General features: G+C 46.1%; 1 long non-coding RNA gene across 1 annotated transcript; it reads right to left on the reverse strand.

Annotated features, from left to right (window-relative positions):
* Positions 1-13,732: 13,732 nt before the first annotated feature.
* LOC125774533 (uncharacterized) lies at positions 13,733-21,672 on the reverse strand. Its single transcript, XR_007421016.1, has 4 exons — positions 21,074-21,672; positions 15,839-15,894; positions 14,957-15,026; positions 13,733-14,326 (listed from the first exon to the last, which is right to left on the reverse strand). It is a non-coding gene; the product is annotated as an uncharacterized LOC125774533 (long non-coding RNA).
* Positions 21,673-26,971: the final 5,299 nt, after the last annotated feature.

A 26,971-nucleotide genomic window follows, 5' to 3' on the forward strand; every position in this document is an offset into this window, starting at 1 on the left:
ATTAGCCAAGACACATTAGCCAAGACACCTTAGCCAAGACACCTTAGCCAAGACACATTAGCCAAGACACATTAGCCAAGACACCTTAGCCAAGACACATTAGCCAAGACACCTTAGCCAAGACACATTAGCCAAGACACATTAGCCAAGACACCTTAGCCAAGACACCTTAGCCAAGACACCTTAGCCAAGACACCTTAGCCAAGACACATTAGCCAAGACACATTAGCCAAGACACATTAGCCAAGACACCTTAGCCAAGGCACCTTAGCCAAGACACATTAGCCAAGACACCTTAGCCAAGACACCTTAGCCAAGACACCTTAGCCAAGACACATTAGCCAAGACACATTAGCTAAGACACCTTAGCCAAAACACATTAGCCAAGACACATTAGCCAAGACACCTCAGCCAACACACATTAAACGAGACACATTAGCCAAGACACATTAGCCAAGACACCTTAGCCAAGACACATTAGCCAAGACACATAAGCCAAAACACCTTAGCCAAGACACCTTAGCCAAGACACATTAGCCAAGACACCTTAGCCAAGACACATTAGCCAAGACACATTATCCAAGACACCTTAGCCAAGACACCTTAGCCAAGACACATTAGCCAAGACACATTAGCTAAGACACCTTAGCCAAAACACATTAGCCAAGACACATTAGCCAAGACACCTTAGCCAAGACACATTAGCGAAGACACCTTAGCCAAGACACCTTAGCCAAGACACATTAGCCGAGACACATTAGCCAAGACACATTAGCCAAGACACATTAGCCAAGACACAATAGCCAAGACACCTTAGCCAAGACACATTAGCGAAGACACCTTAGCCAAGACACATTAGCCAAGACACCTTAGCCAAGACACATTAGCGAAGACACCTTAGCCAAGACACCTTAGCCAAGACACCTTAGCCAAGACACCTTAGCCAAGACACATTAGCCAAGACACATTAGCCAAGACACATTAGCCAAGACACATTAGCCAAGACACCTTAGCCAAGACACCTTAGCCAAGACACCTTAGCCAAGACACATTAGCCAAGACACATTAGCCGAGACGTTTTAGCCAAGACACATTAGCCAAGACACATTAACCAAGACACATTAGCCAAGACACATTGGCCGACACATTAGCCAAGACACCTTAGCCAAGACACATTAGCCAAGACACATTAGCTAAGACACTTTAGCCAAGACACATTAGCCAAGACACATTAGCCAAGACACCTTAGCCAAGACACCTTAGCCAAGACACATTAGCCAAGACACATTAGCCGAGACACCTCAGCCAAAACACCTTTGCCAAGACACCTTAGCCAAGACACTTTAGCCAAGACACATGAGCCAAGACACCTTAGCCAAGACACCTTAGCCAAGACTCCTTAGCCAAGACACCTTAGCCAAGACACCTTAGCCAAGACACATTAGCCGAGACACCTTAGCCAAGACACCTTAGCCAAGACACCTTAGCCAAGACACCTTAGCCAAGACACATTAGCCAAGACACCTTAGCCAAGACACATTAGCCAAGACACCTTAGCCAAGACGCATTAGCCAAGGCACATTAGCCAAGACACATTAGCCAAGACACCTTAGCCAAGACGCATTAGCCAAGGCACATTAGCCAAGACACATTAGCCAAGACACATTAGCCAAGACAGATTAGCCAAGACACATTAGCCAAGACACCTTAGCCAAGACACCTTAGCCAAGACACCTAAGCCAAGACACATTGACCAAGACACATTAGCCAAGACACATTGGCCGACACATTAGCCAAGACACATTAGCCAAGACACCTTAGCCAAGACGCATTAGCCAAGACACATTAGCCAAGACACATTAGCCAAGACACATTAGCCAAGACAGATTAACCAAGACACATTAGCCAAGACACCTTAGCCAAGACACCTTAGCCAAGACACCTTAGCCAAGACACCTTAGCCAAGACACATTAGCCAAGACACCTTAGCCAAGACACCTTAGCCAAGACACCTTAGCCAAGACACCTTAGCCAAGACTCCTTAGCCAAGACATCTTAGCCAAGACACATTAGCCAAGACACTTTAAACGAGACACATTAGCAGAGACACATTAGCCAAGACACATTAGCGAAGACACCTTAGCCAAGACACAATAGCCAAGACACCTTAGCCAAGACACCTTAGCCAAGACACATTAGCCAAGACACATTAGCCAAGACACCTTAGCCAAGACACCTTAGAAAAGACACCTTAACCAAGACGCCTTTGCCAAGACACATTAGCCAAGACACATTAGCCAAGACACATTAGCGAAGACACCTTAGCCAAGACACATTAGCCAAGACACCTTAGCCAAGACACCTTAGCCAAGACACCTTAGCCAAGACTCCTTAGCCAAGACACCTTAGCCAAGACACATTAGCCAAGAAACATTAGCCAAGACACTTTAGCCGAGACATATTAGCAGAGACACATTAGCCAAGACACATTAGCGAAGACACCTTAGCCAAGACACATTAACCGAGACACATTAGCCAAGACACCTTAGCCAAGACACATTAGCCAAGACACCTTAGCCAAGACACCTTAGCCAAGACACCTTAGCCAAGACACATTAGCCAAGACACATTAGCCAAGACACATTAGCCAAGACACCTTAGCCAAGACACATTAGCCAAGACACATTAGCCAAGACACATTAGCCAAGACACCTTAGCCAAGACACCTTAGCCAAGACACCTTAGCCAAGACACATTAACCAAGACACATTAGCCAAGACACATTGGCCGACACATTAGCCAAGACACATTAGCCAAGACACCTTAGTGAAGACACCTTAGCCAAGACACCTTAGCCAAGACACCTTAGCCAAGACACCTTAGCCAAGACACCTTAGCCAAGACTCCTTAGCCAAGACATCTTAGCCAAGACACATTAGCCAAGACACTTTAGCCGAGACACATTAGCAGCGACACATTAGCCAAGACACATTAGCGAAGACACCTTAGCCAATACACATTAGCCAAGACACATTAGCCAAGACACCTTAGCCAAGACACCTTAGCCAAGACACCTTAGCCAAGACACCTTAGCCAAGACACCTTAGAAAAGACACCTTAGCCAAGACACCTTTGCCAAGACACATTAGCCAAGACACATTAGCCAAGACACATTAGCCAAGACACCTTAGCCAAGACACATTAGCGAAGACACCTTAGCCAAGACACCTTAGCCAAGACACCTTAGCCAAGACACCTTAGCCAAGACACCTTAGCCAAGACTCCTTAGCCAAGACATCTTAGCCAAGACACCTTAGCCAAGACACATTAGCCAAGACACTTTAGCCGAGACACATTAGCAGAGACACATTAGCCAAGACACATTAGCGAAGACACCTTAGCTAAGACACATTAGCCAAGACACATTAGCCAAGACACCTTAGCCAAGACACCTTAGCCAAGACACCTTAGCCAAGACACCTTAGCCAAGACACCTTAGCCAAGACACCTTAGCCAAGACACATTAGCCAAGACACATTAGCCAAGACGTATTAGCCAAGACACATTAGCGAAGACACATTAGCCAAGACACCTTAGCCAAGATTCATTAGCCAAGACACATTAGCCAAGACACCTTAGCCAAGACACCTTAGCCAAGACTCCTTAGCCGAGGCACATTAGCCAAGACACATTAGCCAAGACACCTTAACCAAGACACCTTAGCCAAGACACCTTAGCCAAGACACCTTAGCCAAGACACATTAGCCAAGACACATTAGCCAAGACACATTAGCCAAGACACATTAGCCAAGACACCTTAGCCAAGACACCTTAGCCAAGACACCTTAGCCAAGACACCTTAGCCAAGACACATTAGCCAAGACACCTTAGCCAAGACTCCTTAGCCAAGACACCTTAGCCAAGACACCTTAGCCAAGACACCTTAGCCAAGACACCTTAGCCAAGACACATTAGCCAAGACACATTAGCCAAGACACCTTAGCCAAGACACCTTAGCCAAGACACCTTAGCCAAGACACATTAGCCAAGACACCTTAGCCAAGACATCTTAGCCAAGACACCTTAGCCAAGACACATTAGCCAGGAACTTTAGCCGAGACACATTAGCAGAGCCACATTAGCGAAGACACATTAGCCAAGACACCTTAGCCAAGACACCTTAGCCAAGACACATTAGCCAAGACTCATTAGCCAAGACACCTTAGCCAAGACACATTAGCCAAGACACCTTAGCCAAGACACCTTAGCCAAGACACCTTAGCCAAGACACCTTAGCCGAGACACATTAGCCAAGACACATTAGCAAAGACACCTTAGCCAAGACACCTTAGCCAAGACACCTTAGCCAAGACACATTAGCCAAGACACCTTAGCCAAGACACATTAGCAAAGACACATTAACCAAGACACATTAGCCAAGACACATTGTCCGACACATTAGCCAAGACACATTAGCCAAGACACATTAGCCAAGACACATTAGCCAAGTCACCTTAGCCAAGACACCTTACCCAAGACACCTTAGCCAAGACACATTAGCCAAGACTCCTTAGCCAAGACATCTTAGCCAAGACACCTTAGCCAAGACACATTAGCCAAGACACTTTAGCCGAGACACATTAGCCAAGAAACATTAGCGAAGACACATTAGCGAAGACACCTTAGCCAAGACACATTAGCCAAGACACATTAGCCAAGACACCTTAGCCAAGACACCTTAGTCAAGACACATTAGCCAAGACACCTTACCCAAGACACATTAGCCACGACACTTTAGCCAAGACACCTTAGCCAAGACACATTAGCAAAGACACATTAGCTAAGACACATAAGATAAGACACCTTAGCCAAGACACATCAGCCAAGACACCTTAGCCAAGACACATTAGCCAAGACACCTTAGCCAAGACACCTTACCCAAGACACATTAGCCACGACACTTTAGCCAAGACACATTAGCCAAGACACCTTAGCCAAGACACCTTAGCCAAGACACCTTAGCCAAGACACATTAGCCAAGATACATTAGCCAAGACACATTAGCAAAGACACCTTAGCCAAGACACATTAGCCAAGACACATTAGCCAAGACACATTAGCCAAGACACCTCAGCCAAGATACATTAGCCAAGACACATTAGCCAAGACACCTTAGCCAAGACACATTAGCCAAGACACATTATCTACAACACATTAGCCGAGACACATTAGCCAAGACACATTAGCCAAGACACCTTAGCCAAGACACCTTAGCCGAGACACATTAGCCAAGACACCTTAGCCAAGACACCTTAGCCAAGACACCTTAGCCAAGACACATTAGCCAAGACACCTTAGCCAAGACACCTTAGCCAAGACACATTAGCCAAGACACCTTAGCCAAGACACATTAGCCAAGACACATTAGCCAAGACACCTTAGCTAAGACAAATTAGCTAAGACACCTTAGCCGAGACACATTAGCCACGACACATTAGCCAAGACACCTTAGCCAAGACACATTAGCCAAGACACATTAGCCAAGACACCTTAGCCAAGACACCTTAGCCAAGACACATTAGCCAAGACACATTAGCCAAGACACCTTAGCCAAGACACATTAGCCGAGACACATTAGCCAAGACACCTTAGCCAAGACACATTAGCCAAGACACCTTAGCCAAGACACATTAGCCAAGACACATTAGCCAAGACACATTAGCCAAGACACATTAGCCAAGACACCTTAGCCAAGACACATTAGCAAAGACACATTAGCCAAGACACCTTAGCCAAGACACATTAGCCAAGACACATTAGCCAAGACACCTTAGCCAAGACACATTAGCCAAGACACCTTAGCCAAGACACCTTAGCCAAGACACCTTAGCCAAGACACCTTAGCCAAGACACCTGAGCCAAGACACCTTAGCCAAGACACCTTAGCCAAGACACATTAGCCAAGACACCTTAGCCAAGACACATTAGCCAAGACACATTAGCCAAGACACATTAGCCAAGACACCTTAGCCAAGACACCTTAGCCAAGACACATTAGCCAAGACACCTTAGCCAAGACACCTTAGCCAAGACACATTAGCCAAGACACCTTGGCCAAGACACATTAGCCAAGACACCTTAGCCAAGACACCTTACCCAAGACACATTAGCCACGACACTTTAGCCAAGACACCTTAGCCAAGACACCTTAGCCAAGACACCTTAGCCAAGACACATTAGCCAAGACACATTAGCCAAGACACATTAGCCAAGACACATTAGCCAAGACACCTTAGCCAAGACACCTTAGTCAAGACACATTAGCCAAGACACATAAGCCGAGACACATTAGCCACGACACTTTAGCCAAGACACCTTAGCCAAGACACCTTAGCCAAGACACTTTAGCCAAGACACCTTAGCCAAGACACATTAGCCAAGACACATTAGCCAAGACATATTAGCCAAGACACCTTAGCCAAGACACATTAGCCAAGACACATTAGCCAAGACACATTAGCCAAGACACCTTAGCCAAGACACCTTAGACAAGACACATGAGTCAAGACACCTTACCCAAGACACATTAGCTAAGACACATAAGATAAGACACCTTAGCCAAGACACATTAGCCAAGACACCTTAGCCAAGACACATTAGCGAAGACACCTTAGCCAAGACACCTTACCCAAGACACATTAGCCACGACACTTTAGCCAAGACACCTTAGCCAAGACACCTTAGCCAAGACACCTTAGCCAAGACACATAAGCCAAGACACATTAGCCGAGACACATTAGCCAAGACACCTTAGCCAAGACACCTTAGCCAAGACACCTTAGCCAAGACACATTAGCCAAGACACCTTAGCCAAGACACATTAGCCAAGACACATTAGCCAAGGCACATTAGCTAAGACACCTTAGCCAAGACACCTTAGCCAAGACACATTAGCCAAGACACATTAGCCGAGACACATTAAACAAGACACCTTAGCCAAGACACCTTAGCCAAGACACCTTAGCCGAGACACCTTAGCCAAGACACATTAGCCAAGACACCTTACCCAAGACACATTAGCCACGACACTTTAGCCAAGACACCTTAGCCAAGACACGTTAGCCAAGACACCTTAGCCAAGGCACATTAGCCAAGACACATTAGCCAAGACACCTTAGCCAAGACACATTAGCCAAGACACCTTAGCCAAGACACCTTAGTCAAGACACATTAGCCAAGACACATAAGCTGAGACACATTAGCCACGACACTTTAGCCAAGACACCTTAGCCAAGACACCTTAGCCAAGACACCTTAGCCAAGACACCTTAGCCAAGACACATTAGCCAAGACACATTAGCCAAGACACATTAGCCAAGACACATTAGCCAAGACACATTAGCCAAGACACCTCAGCCAAGATACATTAGCCAAGACACATTAGCCAAGACACCTTAGCCAAGACACATTAGCAAAGACACATTAGCTAAGACACATAAGATAAGACACCTTAGCCAAGACACATCAGCCAAGACACCTTAGCCAAGACACCTTAGCCAAGACACCTTAGCCAAGACACCTTAGCCAAGACACCTTAGCCAAGACACATTCGCCAAGACACATTAGCCAAGACACATTAGCCAAGACACCTTAGCCAAGACACCTTAGCCAAGACACCTTAGCCAAGACACCTTAGCCAAGACACATTAGCCAAGACACATTAGCCAAGACACCTTAGCCAAGACACATTAGCCAAGACACCTTAGCCAAGACACATAAGCCAAGACACCTTGGCCAAGACACATTAGCCAAGACACCTTAGCCGAGACACATAAGCCAAGACACCTTAGCCAAGACACATTAGCCAAGACACCTTAGCCAAGACACATTAGCCAAGACACATTAGCCAAGACACATTAGCCGAGACACCTTAGCCAAGACACATTAGCCAAGACACCTTAGCCAAGACACATTAGCCAAGACACATTAGCCAAGACACATTAGCCAAGACACCTTAGCCAAGACACATTAGCCAAGACACATTAGCCAAGACACATTAGCCAAGACACCTTAGCCAAGACACCTTAGCCAAGCCACCTTACCCAAGACACATTAGCCACGACACTTTAGCCAAGACACCTTAGCCAAGACACCTTAGCCAAGACACCTTAGCCAAGACACATTAGCCAAGACACCTTAGCCAAGACACATTAGCCAAGACACATTAGCCAAGACACATTAGCCAAGACACATTAGCCAAGACACCTTAGCCAAGACACCTTAGTCAAGACACATTAGTCAAGACACCTTACCCAAGACACATTAGCCACGACACTTTAGCCAAGACACCTTAGCCAAGACACATTAGCAAAGACACATTAGCTAAGACACATAAGATAAGACACCTTAGCCAAGACACATCAGCCAAGACACCTTAGCCAAGACACATTAGCCAAGACACCTTAGCCAAGACACCTTACCCAAGACACATTAGCCACGACACTTTAGCCAAGACACCTTAGCCAAGGCACCTTAGCCAAGACACCTTAGCCAAGACACCTTAGCCAAGACACATAAGCCAAGACACATTAGCCAAGACACATTAGCAAAGACACCTTAGCCAAGACACATTAGCCAAGACACCTTAGCCAAGACACATTAGCCAAGACACCTCAGCCAAGATACATTAGCCAAGACACATTAGCCAAGACACCTTAGCCAAGACACATTAGCCAAGACACATTATCTACAACACATTAGCCGAGACACATTAGCCAAGACACCTTAGCCAAGACACCTTAGCCAAGACACCTTAGCCAAGACACATTAGCCAAGACACCTTAGCCAAGACACATTAGCCAAGACACATTAGCCAAGACACATTAGCCAAGAAACCTTAGCCAAGACACCTTAGCCAAGACACCTTAGCCAAGACACCTTAGCCAAGACACCTTAGCCAAGACACCTTAGCCAAGACACCTTAGCCAAGACACATTAGCTAACACACATTAGCAAAGACACCTTAGCCAAGACACATTAGCCAAGACACATTAGCCAAGACACATTAGCCAAGACACATTAGCCAAGACACATTAGCCAAGACACCTCAGCCAAGATAAATTAGCCAAGACACATTAGCCAAGACACCTTAGCCAAGACACATTAGCCAAGACACATTATCTAAGACACATTAGCCAAGACACATTAGCCAAGACACCTTAGCAAAGACACATTAGCCAAGACAGCTTAGCCAAGACACCTTAGCCAAGACACCTTAGCCAAGACACATTAGCTAACACACATTAGCAAAGACACCTTAGCCAAGACACATTAGCCAAGACACATTAGCCAAGACACATTAGCCAAGACACATTAGCCAAGACACATTAGCCAAGACACCTCAGCCAAGATAAATTAGCCAAGACACATTAGCCAAGACACCTTAGCCAAGACACATTAGCCAAGACACATTATCTAAGACACATTAGCCAAGACACATTAGCCAAGACACCTTAGCAAAGACACATTAGCCAAGACAGCTTAGCCAAGACACCTTAGCCAAGACACATAAGCCAAGACACCTTAGCCAAGACACCTTAGCCAAGACACATTATCCAAGACACCTTAGCCAAGACACCTTAGCCAAGACACATTAGCCAAGACACATTAGCCAAGACACATTAGCCAAGACACATTAGCCGAGACACATTAGCCAAGACACCTTAGCCAAGACACCTTAGCCAAGACACATTAGCCAAGACACCTTAGCCAAGACACCTTAGCCAAGACACCATAGCCAAGACACCTTAGCCAAGACACCTTAGCCGAGACACCTTAGCCAAGACACATTAGCCAAGACACCTTAGCCAAGACACATTAGCCAAGACACATAAGCCGAGACACATAAGCCAAGACACCTTAGCCAAGACACCTTAGCCAAGACACCTTAGCCAAGACACCTTAGCCAAGACACCTTAGCCAAGACACCTTAGCCAAGACACCTAAGCCAAGAAACTTTAGCCAAGACACATTAGCCAAGACACATTAGCCAAGACACATTAGCCGAGACACATTAGCCAAGACACCTTAGCCAAGACACCTTAGCCAAGACACATTAGCCAAGACACCTTAGCCAAGACACCTTAGCCAAGACACCTTAGCCAAGACACCTTAGCCAAGACACCTTAGCCGAGACACCTTAGCCAAGACACATTAGCCAAGACACCTTAGCCAAGACACATTAGCCAAGACACATAAGCAAAGACATCTTAGCCAAGATGCCTTAGCCAAGACACCTTAGCCAAGACACCTTAGCCAAGACACCTTAGCCAAGACACATTAGCCACGACACATTAGCCAAGACACATTAGCCAAGACACCTTAGCCAAGACACCTTAGCCAAGACACATTAGCCAAGACACCTCAGCCAAGACACCTTAGCCAAGACACATTAGCCAAGACACCTTAGCCAAGACACCTTGGCCAAGACACATTAGCCAAGACACCTTAGCCAAGACACATTAGCCAAGACACCTTAGCCAAGACACCTTAGCCGAGACACATTAGCCAAGCCACATTAGCCGAGACACGTTAGCCAAGACACCTTAGCCAAGACACATTAGCCAAGACACCTTAGCCAAGACACATTAGCCAAGACACCTTAGCCAAGACACATTAGCAAAGACACCTTAGCCAAGACACCTTAGCCAAGACACCTTAGCCAAGACACATTAGCTAACACACATTAGCAAAGACACCTTAGCCAAGACACATTAGCCAAGACACATTAGCCAAGACACATTAGCCAAGACACCTCAGCCAAGATAAATTAGCCAAGACACATTAGCCAAGACACCTTAGCCAAGACACATTAGCCAAGACACATTATCTAAGACACATTAGCCGAGACACATTAGCCAAGACACCTTAGCAAAGACACATTAGCCAAGACAGCTTAGCCAAGACACCTAAGCCAAGACACATAAGCCAAGACACCTTAGCCAAGACACCTTAGCCAAGACACATTATCCAAGACACCTTAGCCAAGACACCTTAGCCAAGACACATTCGCCAAGACACATTAGCCAAGACACATAAGCCGAGACACATAAGAGAAGACACCTTAGCCAAGACACCTTAGCCAAGACACCTTAGCCAAGACACCTTAGCCAAGACACCTTAGCCAAGACACCTTAGCCAAGACACCTTAGCCAAGACACCTTAGCCAAGACACCTAAGCCAAGAAACTTTAGCCAAGACACATTAGCCAAGACACATTAGCCAAGACACATTAGCCAAGACACATAAGCCGAGACACATAAGAGAACACACCTTAGCCAAGACACCTTAGCCAAGACACCTTAGCCAAGACACCTTAGCCAAGACACCTTAGCCAAGACACCTTAGCCAAGACACCTTAGCCAAGACACCTTAGCCAAGACACCTAAGCCAAGAAACTTTAGCCAAGACACATTAGCCAAGACACATTAGCCGAGACACATTAGCCAAGACACCTTAGCCAAGACACCTTAGCCAAGACACATTAGCCAAGACACCTTAGCCAAGACACCTTAGCCAAGACACATTAGCCAAGACACCTTAGCCAAGACACCTTAGCCAAGACACCTTAGCCAAGACACCTTAGCCGAGACACATTAGCCAAGACACATTAGCCAAGACACCTTAGCCAAGACACATTAGCCAAGACACATAAGCCGAGACACATAAGCAAAGACATCTTAGCCAAGATGCCTTAGCCAAGACACCTTAGCCAAGACACCTTAGCCAAGACACCTTAGCCAAGACACATTAGCCAAGACACTTTAGCCAAGACACCTTAGCCAAGACACCTTAGCCAAGACACCTTAGCAAAAACACCTTAGCCAAGACACATTAGCCAAGACACCTCAGCCAAGACACCTTAGCCAAGACACATTAGCCAAGACACCTTAGCCAAGACACCTTGGCCAAGACACATTAGCCAAGACACCTTAGCCAAGACACATTAGCCAAGACACCTTAGCCAAGACACCTTAGCCGAGACACATTAGCCAAGCCACATTAGCCGAGACACGTTAGCCAAGACACCTTAGCCAAGACACATTAGCCAAGACACCTTAGCCAAGACACATTAGCCAAGACACCTTAGCCAAGACACCTTAGCAAAGACACCTTAGCCAAGACACATTAGCCAAGACACATTAGCCAAGACACCTTAGCCAAGACACATTAGCCAAGACACCTTAGCCAAGACACATTAGCCAAGACACATTAGCCAAGCCACATTAGCCAAGACACCTTAGCCAAGACACATTAGCCAAGACACATTAGCCAAGACACCTTAGCCAAGACACCTTAGCCAAGACACATTAGCCAAGACACATTAGCCAAGACACCTTAGCCAAGACACATTAGCCGAGACACATTAGCCAAGACACCTTAGCCAAGACACATTAGCCAAGACACCTTAGCCAAGACACATTAGCCAAGACACATTAGCCAAGACACCTTAGCCAAGACACATTAGCCAAGACACATTAGCCAAGACACATTAGCCAAGACACATTAGCCAAGACACATTAGCCAAGACACCTTAGCCAAGACACATTAGCCAAGACACCTTGGCCATGACACATTAGCCAAGACACCTTAGCCGAGACACATTAGACACGACACATTAGCCAAGACACCTTAGCCAAGACACCTAAGCCAAGACACATTAGCCAAGACACATAAGCCGAGACACATAAGCAAAGACATCTTAGCCAAGATGCCTTAGCCAAGACACCTTAGCCAAGACACCTTAGCCAAGACACCTTAGCCAAGACACATTAGCCAAGACACCTTAGCCAAGACACCTTAGCCAAGACACATAGCGAAGACACATTAGCCGAGACACATTAGCCAAGACACCTTAGCCAAGACACCTTAGCCAAGACACCTTAGCCAAGACACCTTAGCCAAGACACCTTAGCCAAGACACCTTAGCAAAGACACCTTAGCCAAGACACATTAGCCAAGACACCTTAGCCAAGACACATTAGCCAAGACACATTAGCCAAGACACCTTAGCCAAGACACATTAGACACGACACATTAGCCAAGACACCTTAGCCAAGACACATTAGCCAAGACACATTAGCCAAGACACATTAGCCAAGACACATTAGCCAAGACACCTTAGCCAAGACACCTTAGCCAAGACACATTAGCCGAGACACATTAGCCAAGACACCTTAGCCAAGACACATTAGCCAAGACACCTTAGCCAAGACACCTTAGCCAAGACACATTAGCCAAGACACATTAGCCAAGACACATTAGCCAAGAAACCTTAGCCAAGACACCTTAGCCAAGACACCTTAGCCAAGACACATTAGCCAAGACACATTAGCCAAGACACCTTGGCCAAGACACATTAGCCAAGACACCTTAGCCAAGACACATTAGCCAAGACACCTTGGCCAAGACACATTAGCCAAGACACCTTAGCCGAGACACCTCAGCAAAGACACCTTAGCCAAGACACATTAGCCAAGACACCTTAGTCAAGACACCTTAGCCAAGACACATTAGCCAAGACACCTTAGCCAAGACACATTAGACACGACACATTAGCCAAGACACCTTAGCCAAGACACATTAGCCAAGACACATTAGCCAAGACACATTAGCCAGAACACCTTAGCCAAGACACATTAGCCAAGACACATTAGCCAAGACACTTTAGCCAAGACACCTTAGCCAAGACACATTAGCCAAGACACCTTGGCCAAGACACCTTAGCCAAGACACCTTAGCCAAGACACCTTAGCCAAGACACATTAGCCAAGACACATTAGCCAAGAAACCTTAGCCAAGACACCTTAGCCAAGACACCTTAGCCAAGACACATTAGCCAAGACACATTAGCCAACACACCTTGGCCAAGACACATTAGCCAAGACACCTTAGCCAAGACACATTAGCCAAGACACCTTGGCCAAGACACATTAGCCAAGACACCTTAGCCGAGACACATTAGACACGACACATTAGCCAAGACACCTTAGCCAAGACACCTTAGCCAAGACACATTAGCCAAGACACATAAGCCGAGACACATAAGCAAAGACATCTTAGCCAAGATGCCTTAGCCAAGACACCTTAGCCAAGACACCTTAGACAAGACACCTTAGCCAAGACACCTTAGCCAAGACACATTAGCCAAGACACATTAGCCAAGACACCTTAGCCAAGACACCTTAGCAAAGACACCTTAGCCAAGACACATTAGCCAAGACACCTTAGCCAAGACACCTTAGCCAAGACACATTAGCCAAGACACCTTAGCCAAGACACCTTAGCAAAGACACATTAGCCAAGACACATTAGCCAAGACACATTAGCAAAGACACATTAGCCAAGACACATTAGCCAAGACACATTAGCCAAGACACCTTAGCCAAGACACATTAGCCAAGACACATTAGCCAAAACACCTTAACCAAGACACCTTAGCCAAGACACCTTAGCCAAGACACATTAGCCAAGACACATTAGCCAAGACACATTAGCCAAGACACCTTAGCCAAGACACATTAGCCAAGACACATTAGCCAAGAAACCTTAGCCAAGACACCTTAGCCAAGACACATTAGCCAAGACACATTAGCCAAGACACATTAGCCAAGACACATTAGCCAAGAAACCTTAACCAAGACACCTTAGCCAAGACACATTAGCCAAGACACATTAGCCAAGACACATAAGCCAAGACACCTTAGCCAAGACACCTTAGCTAAGACACCTTAGCCAAGACACATTAGCCAAGACACCTTAGCCAAGACACATTAGCCAAGACACCTTGGCCAAGACACATTAGCCAAGACACATTAGCCAAGACACATTAGCCAAGACACATTAGCCAAGACACCTCAGCCAAGATAAATTAGAAAAGACACATTAGCCAAGACACCTTAGCCAAGACACATTAGACACGACACATTAGCCAAGACACCTTAGCCAAGACACCTTAGCCAAGACACCTTAGCCAAGACACCTTAGCCAAGACACCTTAGCCAAGACACCTTAGCCAAGACACATTAGCCAAGACACATTAGCCAAGACACCTTAGCCAAGACACATTAGCCAAGACACCTTAGCCAAGACACATTAGCCAAGACACCTTGGCCAAGACACATTAGCCAAGACACCTTAGCCGAGACACATAAGCCAAGACACTTTAGCCAAGACACATTAGCCAAGACACCATAGCCAAGACACATAAGCCAAGACACCTTAGCCAAGACACCTTAGCCAAGACACCTTAGCCAAGACACATTAGCCAAGACACCTTAGTCAAGACACATTAGCCAAGACACATTAGCCAAGACACATTAGCCAAGACACCTTAGCCAAGACACCTTAGCCAAGACACATTAGCCAAGACACATTAGCCAAGACACCTTAGCCAAGACACCTTAGCCAAGACACCTTAGCCAAGACACCTTACACAAGACACATTAGCCACGACACTTTAGCCAAGACACCTTAGCCAAGACACCTTAGCCAAGACACCTTAGCCAAGACACATTAGCCAAGACACATTAGCCAAGACACATTAGCCAAGACACATTAGCCAAGACACCTTAGCCAAGACACCTTAGTCAAGACACATTAGCCAAGACACATAAGCCGAGACACATTAGCCAAGACACATTAGCCAAGACACATTAGCCAAGACACATTAGCCAAGACACATTAGCCAAGACACCTTAGCCAAGACACATTAGCCAAGACACATAAGCAAAGACACCTTAGCCAAGACACATTAGCCAAGACACCTTGGCCAAGACACATTAGCCAAGACACCTTAGCCGAGACACATTAGACACGACACATTAGCCAAGACACCTTAGCCAAGACACATTAGCCAAGACACCTTAGCCAAGACACATTAGCCGAGACACATTAGCCAAGACACCTTAGCCAAGACACATTAGCCAAGACACCTTAGCCAAGACACATTAGCCAAGACACATTAGCCAAGACACATTAGCCAAGACACATTAGCCAAGACACCTTAGCCAAGACACCTTAGCCAAGACACCTTAGCCAAGACACCTTAGCCAAGACACCTTAGCCAAGACACATTAGCCAAGACACATAAGCAAAGACACCTTAGCCAAGACACATTAGCCAAGACACCTTGGCCAAGACACATTAGCCAAGACACCTTAGCCGAGACACATTAGACACGACACATTAGCCAAGACACCTTAGCCAAGACACCTTAGCCAAGACACATTAGCCAAAACACATAAGCCGAGACACATAAGCAAAGACATCTTAGCCAAGATGCCTTAGCCAAGACACCTTAGCCAAGACACCTTAGCCAAGACACCTTAGCCAAGACACATTAGCCAAGACACATTAGCCAAGACACATTAGCCAAGACACCTTAGCCAAGACACCTTAGCAAAGACACCTTAGCCAAGACACATTAGCCAAGACACCTTAGCCAAGACACCTTAGCCAAGACACATTAGCAAAGACACCTTAGCCAAGACACATTAGCCAAGACACCTTAGCCAAGACACCTTAGCCAAGACACATTAGCCAAGACACCTTAGACAAGACACATTAGACACGACACATTAGCCAAGACACCTTAGCCAAGACACCTTAGCCAAGACACCTTAGCCAAGACACATTAGCCAAGACACATTAGCCAAGACACCTTAGCCAAGACACCTTAGCCAAGACACCTTAGCCAAGACACCTTAGCCAAGACACCTTAGCCAAGACACATTAGCCAAGACACATTAGCCAAGACACATTAGCCAAGACAACTTAGCCAAGACACATTAGCCAAGACACCTTAGCCAAGACACATTAGCCAAGACACATTAGCCAAGACACCTTAGCCAAGACACATTAGCCAAGACACCTTAGCCAAGACACATTAGCCAAGACACCTTGGCCAAGACACATTAGTCAAGACACATTAGCCAAGACACATAAGCCGAGACACATTAGCCACGACACTTTAGCCAAGACACCTTAGCCAAGACACCTTAGCCAAGACACCTTAGCCAAGACACATTAGCCAAGACACATTAGCAAAGACACATTAGCCAAGACACATTAGCCAAGACACATTAGCCAAGACACCTCAGCCAAGATACGTTAGCCAAGACACCTTAGCCAAGACACATTAGCCAAGACACATTATCTAAGACACATTAGCCGAGACACATTAGCCAAGACACATTAGCCAAGACACCTTAGCCAAGACACCTTAGCCAAGACACATTAGCCAAGACACATTAGCCGAGACACATTAGCCAAGACACCTTAGCCAAGACACCTTAGCCAAGACACCTTAGCCGAGACACCTTAGCCAAGACACATTAGCCAAGACACCTTATCCAAGACTCATTAGGCACGACACTTTAGCCAAGACACCTTAGCCAAGACACCTTAGCTAAGACACCTTAGCCAAGACACATTAGCCAAGACACATTAGCCAAGACACATTAGCCAAGACACCTTAGCCAAGACACCTTAGTCAAGACACATTAGCCAAGACACATAAGCCGAGACACATTAGCCACGACACTTTAGCCAAGACACCTTAGCCAAGACACCTTAGCCAAGACACCTTAGCCAAGACACCTTAGCCAAGACACATTAGCCAAGACACCTTAGCCAAGACACATTAGCCAAGACACATTAGCCAAGACACTTTAGCCAAGACACCTCAGCCAAGATACATTAGCCAAGACACATTAGCCGAGACACCTTAGCCAAGACACATTAGCCAAGACACATTAGCTAAGACACATAAGATAAGACACCTTAGCCAAGACACATCAGCCAAGACACCTTAGCCAAGACACATTAGCCAAGACACCTTAGCCAAGACACCTTAGCCAAGACACCTTAGCCAAGACACATTAGCCAAGACACCTTAGCCAAGACACATTAGCCAAGACACCTTAGCCAAGACACCTTAGCCAAGACACCTTAGCCAAGACACCTTAGCCAAGACACATTAGCCAAGACACATTAGCCAAGACACCTTAGCCAAGACACATTAGCCAAGACACCTTAGCCAAGACACATTAGCCAAGACACCTTGGCCAAGACACATTAGCCAAGACACCTTAGCCGAGACACATAAGCCAAGACACCTTAGCCAAGACACATTAGCCAAGACACCATAGCCAAGACACATAAGCCAAGACACCTTAGCCAAGACACCTTAGCCAAGACACCTTAGCCAAGACACATTAGCCAAGACACCTTAGCCAAGACACATTAGCCAAGACACATTAGCCAAGACACATTAGCCAAGACACATTAGCCAAGACACCTTAGCCAAGACACATTAGCCAAGACACCTTAGCCAAGACACCTTAGCCAAGACACCTTAGCCAAGACACCTTAGCCAAGACACCTTACACAAGACACATTATCCACGACACTTTAGCCAAGACACCTTAGCAAAGACACCTTAGCCAAGACACCTTAGCCAAGACACATTAGCCAAGACACATTAGCCAAGACACCTTAGCCAAGACACATTAGCCAAGACACCTTAGCCAAGACACCTTAGTCAAGACACATTAGCCAAGACACATAAGCCGAGACACATTAGCCACGACACTTTAGCCAAGACACCTTAGCCAAGACACCTTAGCCAAGACACCTTAGCCAAGACACCTTAGCCAAGACACATTAGCCAAGACACATTAGCAAAGACACATTAGCAAAGACACATTAGCTAAGACACATAAGATAAGACACCTTAGCCAAGACACATCAGCCAAGACACCTTAGCCAAGACACATTAGCCAAGACACCTTAGCCAACACACCTTAGCCAAGACACCTTAGCCAAGACACATTAGCCAAGACACCTTAGCCAAGACACATTAGCCAAGACACCTTAGCCAAGACACCTTAGCCAAGACACCTTAGCCAAGACACCTTAGCCAAGACACATTAGCCAAGACACCTTAGCCAAGACACATTAGCCAAGACACATTAGCCAAGACACATTAGCCGAGACTCCTTAGCCAAGACACATTAGCCAAGACACCTTAGCCAAGACACATTAGCCAAGACACATTAGCCAAGACACCTCAGCCAAGATACATTAGCCAAGACACATTACCCAAGACACCTTAGCCAAGACACATTAGCAAAGACACATTAGCTAAGACACATAAGATAAGACACCTTAGCCAAGACACATCAGCCAAGACACCTTAGCCAAGACACATTAGCCAAGACACCTTAGCCAAGACACCTTAGCCAAGACACCTTAGCCAAGACACATTAGCCAAGACACCTTAGCCAAGACACATTAGCCAAGACACCTTAGCCAAGACACCTTAGCCAAGACACCTTAGCCAAGACACATTAGCCAAGACACCTTAGCCAAGACACATTAGCAAAGACACATTAGCCAAGACACATTAGCCAAGACACATTAGCCAAGACACCTTAGCCAAGACACCTTAGCCAAGACACATTAGCCAAGACACCTTAGCCAAGACACATTAGCCAAGACACATTATCTAAGACACATTAGCCGAGACACATTAGCCAAGACACCTTAGCAAAGACACATTAGCCAAGACAGCTTTGCCAAGACACCTTAGCCAGAAACATTAGCCAAGACACCTTAGCCAAGACACCTTAGCCAAGACACATTATCCAAGACACCTTAGCCAAGACACCTTAGCCAAGAAACGTTAGCCAAGACACATTAGCCAAGACACCTTAGCCAAGACACTTTAGCCAAGACACATTAGCCAAGACACATTAGCCAAGACACATTAGCAAAGACACATTAGCCAAGACACATTAACCGAGACACATTAGCCAAGACACCTTAGCCAAGACACCTTAGCCAAGACACCTTAGCCAAGACACCTTAGCCGAGACACCTTTGCCAAGACACATTAGCCAAGACACCTTAGCCAAGACACATTAGCCAAGACACATAAGCCGAGACACATAAGCAAAGACATCAAAGCCAAGATGCCTTAGCCAAGACACCTTAGCCAAGACACCTTAGCCAAGACACCTTAGTCAAGACACATTAGCCAAGACACATTAGCAAAGACACATTAGCCAAGACACCTTAGCCAAGACACCTTAGCAAAGACACATTAGCCAAGACACATTAGCCAAGACACATTAGCCAAGACACCTTAGCCAAGACACATTAGCCAAGACACCTTAGCCAAGACACATTAGCCAAGACACCTTAGCCAAGACACATTAGCCAAGACACCTTAGCCAAGACACCTTAGCCGAGACACATTAGCCACGACACATTAGCCAAGACACCTTAGCCAAGACACATTAGCCAAGACACATTAGCCAAGACACATTAGCCAAGACACCTTAGCCAAGACACCTTAGCCAAGACACATTAGCCAAGACACATTAGCCAAGACACATTAGCCAAGACACCTTAGCCAAGACACCTTAGCCAAGACACATTAGCCAAGACACATTAGCCAAGACAACTTAGCCAAGACACATTAGCCAAGACACATTAGCCAAGACACCTTAGCCAAGACACCTTAGCCAAGACACCTTAGCCAAGACACATTAGCCAAGACACATTAGCCAAGACAACTTAGCCAAGACACATTAGCCAAGACACATTAGCCAAGACACCTTAGCCAAGACACATTAGCCAAGACACCTTAGCCAAGACACCTTAGCCAAGACACCTTATCCAAGACACATTAGCCAAGACACATTAGCCAAGACACCTTAGCCAAGACACATTAGCCAAGACACATTAGCCAAGACACATTAGTCAAGACACCTTAGCCAAAACACATTAGTCAAGACACCTTAGCCAAGACACCTTCGGCAAGACACCTTAGCCAAGACACCTTAGCCAAGACACCTTAGCCAAGACACATTAGCCAAGACACCTTAGCCAAGACACCTTAGCCAAGACACCTTAGCCAAGACACCTTAGTTAAGACACCTTAGCCAAGACACATTAGCCAAGACACATTAGCCAAGACACATTAGCCAAGACACATAAGCCAAGACACCTTAGCCAAGACACATTAGCCAAGACACATTAGCCAAGACACCTTAGCCAAGACACCTTAGCCAAGACACATAAGCCACGACACTTTAGCCAAGACACATTAGCCAAGACACATTAGCCAAGACACATTAGCCAAGACACATAAGCCAAGACACCTTAGCCAAGACACATTAGCCAAGACACATTAGCCAAGACACCTTAGCCAAGACACCTTAGCCAAGACACCTTAGCCAAGACACATTAGCCAAGACACATTAGCCAAGACAACTTAGCCAAGACACCTTAGCCAAGACACCTTAGCCAAGACACCTTAGCCAAGACACCTTAGTTAAGACACCTTAGCCAAGACACATTAGCCAAGACACATTAGCCAAGACACATTAGCCAAGACACATAAGCCAAGACACCTTAGCCAAGACACATTAGCCAAGACACATTAGCCAAGACACCTTAGCCAAGACACCTTAGCCAAGACACATTAGCCAAGACACATTAGCCAAGACACCTTAGCCAATACACCTTAGCCAAGACACCTTAGCCAAGACACATTAGCCAAGACACATTAGCCAAGACACCTTAGCCAAGACACATTAGCCAAGACACATTAGCCGAGACACCTTAGCCAAGACACATTAGCCAAGACACCTTAGCCAAGACACCTTAGCCAAGACACCTTAGCCAAGACACCATAGGCAAGACACATTAGCCAAGACACATTAGCCAAGACACATTAGCCAAGACACCTTAGCCAAGACACATTAGCCAAGACACATTAGCCAAGACACCTTAGCCAAGACACCTTAGCCAAGACACATTAGCCACGACACTTTAGCCAAAACACATTAGCCAAGACACCTTAGCCAAGACACATTAGCCAAGACACATTAGCCAAGACACCTTAGCCAAGACACCTTAGCCAAGACACATTAGCCAAGACACATTAGCCAAGACACATTAGCCAAGACACCTTAGCCAAGACACCTTAGCCAAGACACATTAGCCAAGACACCTTAGCCAAGACACATTAGCCAAGACACCTTAGCCAAGACACCTTAGCCAAGACACCTTAGCCAAGACACCTTAGGCAAGACACATTAGCCAAGACACCTTAGCCAAGACACCTTAGCCAAGACACATTAGCCAAGACACCTTAGCCAAGACACATTAGCCAAGACACCTTAGCCAAGACACATTAGCCAAGACACCTTAGCCAAGACACCTTAGCCAAGACACCTTAGCCAAGACACATTAGCCAAGACACATTAGCCAAGACACCTTAGCCAAGACACATAAGCCAAGACACCTTAGCCAAGACACATTAGCCAAGACACATTAGCCAAGACACCTTAGCCAAGACACCTTAGCCAAGACACATTAGCCACGACACATTAGCCAAGACACCTTAGCCAAGACACCTTAGCCAAGACACCTTAGCCAAGACACATTAGCCAAGACACATTAGCCAAGACACCTTAGCCAAGACACATTAGCCAAGACACATTAGCCAAGACACATTAGCCAAGACACATTAGCCAAGACACCTTAGCCAAGACACCTAAGCCAAGACACCTTAGGCAAGACACATTAGCCAAGACACATTAGCCAAGACACATTAGCCAAGACACCTTAGCCAAGACACATTAGCCAAGACACATTAGCCAAGACACCTTAGCCAAGACACCTTAGCCAAGACACATTAGCCACGACACTTTAGCCAAAACACATTAGCCAAGACACCTTAGCCAAGACACCTTAGCCAAGACACATTAGCCAAGACACCTTAGCCAAGACACCTTAGCCAAGACACATTAGCCAAGACACCTTTGCCAAGACACATTAGCCAAGACACCTTAGCCAAGACACCTTAGCCAAGACACATTAGCCAAGACACCTTAGCCAAGACACATTAGCCAAGACACCTTAGCCAAGACACATTAGCCAAGACACCTTAGCCAAGACACCTTAGTTAAGACACCTTAGCCAAGACACATTAGCCAAGACACATTAGCCAAGACACATTAGCCAAGACACATAAGCCACGACACTTTAGCCAAAACACATTAGCCAAGACACCTTAGCCAAGACACCTTAGCCAAGACACATTAGCCAAGACACCTTAGCCAAGACACCTTAGCCAAGACACATTAGCCAAGACACCTTAGCCAAGACACATTAGCCAAGACACATTAGCCAAGACACCTTAGCCAAGACACATTAGCCAAGACACATTAGCCAAGACACATTAGCCAAGACACCTTAGCCAAGACACATTAGCCAAGACACCTTAGCCAAAACACATTAGCCAAGACACCTTAGCCAAGACACCTTAGCCAAGACACATTAGCCAAGACACCTTAGCCAAGACACCTTAGCCAAGACACATTAGCCAAGACACCTTAGCCAAGACACATTAGCCAAGACACATTAGCCAAGACACCTTAGCCAAGACACATTAGCCAAGACACATTAGCCAAGACACATAAGCCAAGACACATTAGCCAAGACACCTTAGCCAAGACACCTTAGCCAAGACAGCTTAGCCAAAACACCTTAGGCAAGACACATTAGCCAAGACACCTTAGCCAAGACACCTTAGCCAAGACACATTAGCCAAGACACCTTAGCCAAGACACATTAGCCAAGACACCTTAGCCAAGACACATTAGCCAAGACACCTTAGCCAAGACACATTAGCCAAGACACATTAGCCAAGACACATTAGCCAAGACACATAAGCCAAGACACCTTAGCCAAGACACATTAGCCAAGACACATTAGCCAAGACACCTTAGCCAAGACACCTTAGCCAAGACACATTAGCCACGACACGTTAGCCAAGACACCTTAGCCAAGACACCTTAGCCAAGACACCTTAGAAAAGACACATTAGCCAAGACACATTAGCCAAGACACCATAGGCAAGACACATTAGCCAAGACACATTAGCCAAGACACATTAGCCAAGACACCTTAGCCAAGACACATTAGCCAAGACACCTTAGCCAAGACACCTTAGCCAAGACACCTTAGGCAAGACACATTAGCCAAGACACATTAGCCAAGACACATTAGCCAAGACACCTTAGCCAAGACACATTAGCCAAGACACATTAGCCAAGACACCTTAGCCAAGACACCTTAGCCAAGACACATTAGCCACGACACTTTAGCCAAAACACATTAGCCAAGACACCTTAGCCAAGACACATTAGCCAAGACACATTAGCCAAGACACCTTAGCCAAGACACATTAGCCAAGACACATTAGCCAAGACACCTTAGCCAAGATACATTAGCCAAGACACATTAGCCAAGACACCTTAGCCAAGACACATTAGCCAAGACACATTAGCTAAGACACATAAGCCAAGACACCTTAGCCAAGACACATTAGCCAAGACACCTTAGCCAAGACACATTAGCCAAGACACCTTAGCCAAGACACCTTAGCCAAGACACATTAGCCAAGACACCTTAGCCAAGACACCTTAGCCAAGACACCTTAGCCAAGACACCTTAGCCAAGACACCTTAGCCAAGACACATTAGCCAAGACACCTTAGCCAAGACACATTAGCCAAGACACATTAGCCAAGACACATTAGCCAAGACACATTAGCCAAGACACCTTAGCCAAGACACCTTAGCCAAGACACATTAGCCAAGACACATAAGCCGAGACTCATTAGCCAAGACACCTTAGCCAAGACACATTAGCCAAGACACCTCAGCCAAGATACATCACACTTGGCAAAAGTCGTACGACATCGAGGCTTATTAGCCGGCTTATTAAAGGCTTACTAGCAACTTAGTAAGCCTCGTTCGTGGATCGTTCGCTGGGGTGGGGGAATCGGGTACAGGGGCGGGGCGTATGCCGTATGTACGCTTGTATATAGCCTGCAAGCTTGCAGGCTTATTTATAATAAGCGTTGGTAGCCTAATAAGCTTCAGTGTGTCCCGTTCTTTCCTTCGCATTTTTGTTCTTTCTCGCTTTCCCTTTCTTTCCTATTGCTGCATTCGGGACACCCTCGTCCCGAACACACCACGACCGTGAACGAAATAATTACCAGGAAATACATACGATCCCTTTTTTTATTGCACATACGCTCATCATGCGACGAACAGGTAAATAAAACTGCCCGCGTTCTGCGAAGCGGACGGTGGGATGGGGTTCCTATGTTCGGCAGAGGTTTCTGTAAATATATAGAAGAAAAAAAACGGAGCGACATGAGAAATCTTTACACTTTGTTTTTTTTTCTTTAACTCATTTCGAGTGTTAAAATGCGTACCTCTCACGACGGCGAGTATTCAGCACTCTCTCCGATGTGATTTGTCCTGCCATCCTGCGGTTTAACTCCGGCTTCACCCTTTCCGCTTCACGGCCAAACTCTTTCCATCAGCTGATCGACTCAATGGGATGCACTACGCACAAAACACAAGGAATAGAATTAATTCACTTATCACAATCACTAGTTTTCACATTACTTACCGGAGCAAAGAATCACTTTACAAAACATGATAACGCTTGCGCACACACCTCCGCCTCCAGCAAAGGCCAAACTCATAAAATACGCCAAAGACAGGGCAAAAGCAATTTTGTAGTGAAAGAAAGGAGACAGCGAAAAACAATATAGTGCCACACTCCTCGACAGGCTTCAAAGTGTGGAACCAAAATTGTCTAACACTTCGAGTATGGGACCGTTCAGGTGTGGGGTGGGTTGGTGACGCAGGTTGCGGTGAGGGTTTACATAGAATATAAGAGCGTGTGTGAGTGAGGTAGAATGGTGGAGTGAGAGTTTGTCGTACGATCACTCGAAAGTGAGGGTCAGGGGTAGCGAGAATGAAGAAATTTCCCCCCTCTCAAGCGATTTCTGCCAAGTGGGATTAGCCAAGACACATTAGCCAAGACACCTTAGCCAACACACATTAGCAAAGACACATTAGCTAAGACACATAAGCCAAGACACCTTAGCCAAGACACATAAGCCAAGACACCTTAGCCAAGACACATTAGTCAAGACACCTTAGCCAAGACACCTTAGCCAAGACACCTTAGCCAAGACACATTAGCCCAGACACCTTAGCCAAGACACATTAGCCAAGACACATTAGCCAAGACACCTTAGCCAAGACACCTTAGCCAAGACACCTTAGCCAAGACACCTTAGCCAAGACACCTTAGCCAAGACACCTTAGCCAAGACACATTAGCCAAGACACCTTAGCCAAGACACATTAGCCAAGACACCTTAGCCAAGACACATTAGCCAAGACACATTAGCCAAGACACATTAGCCAAGACACCTTAGCCAAGACACATTAGCCAAGACACATTAGCCAAGACACCTTAGCCAAGACACCTTAACCAAGACACATTAGCCAAGACACCTTAGCCAAGACACATTAGCCAAGACACCTTAGCCAAGACACCTTAGCCAAGACACCTTAGCCAAGACACATTAGCCAAGACACATTAGCCAAGACACCTTAGCCAAGACACCTTAGCCAAGACACCTTCGGCAAGACACATTAGCCAAGACACATTAGCCAAGACACATTAGCCAAGACACATTAGCCAAGACACCTTAGCCAAGACACATTAGCCAAGACACATTAGCCAAGACACCTTAGCCAAGACACATTAGCCAAGACACTTTAGCCAAGACACCTTAGCCAAGACACCTTTGCCAAGACACCTTAGCCAAGACACATTAGCCAAAACACATTAGCCAAGACACATTAGCCAAGACACATTAGCCAAGACACCTTAGCCAAGACACCTTAGCCAAGACACCTTAGCCAAGACACCTTAACCAAGACACATTAGCCAAGACACCTTCGGCAAGACACATTAGCCAAGACACATTAGCCAAGACACATTAGCCAAGACACATTAGCCAA

This window comes from Anopheles funestus, unplaced genomic scaffold (genome assembly GCF_943734845.2).
Source record: "Anopheles funestus unplaced genomic scaffold, idAnoFuneDA-416_04 scaffold_19_ctg1, whole genome shotgun sequence".
Lineage (NCBI taxonomy): Eukaryota > Metazoa > Arthropoda > Insecta > Diptera > Culicidae > Anopheles > Anopheles funestus.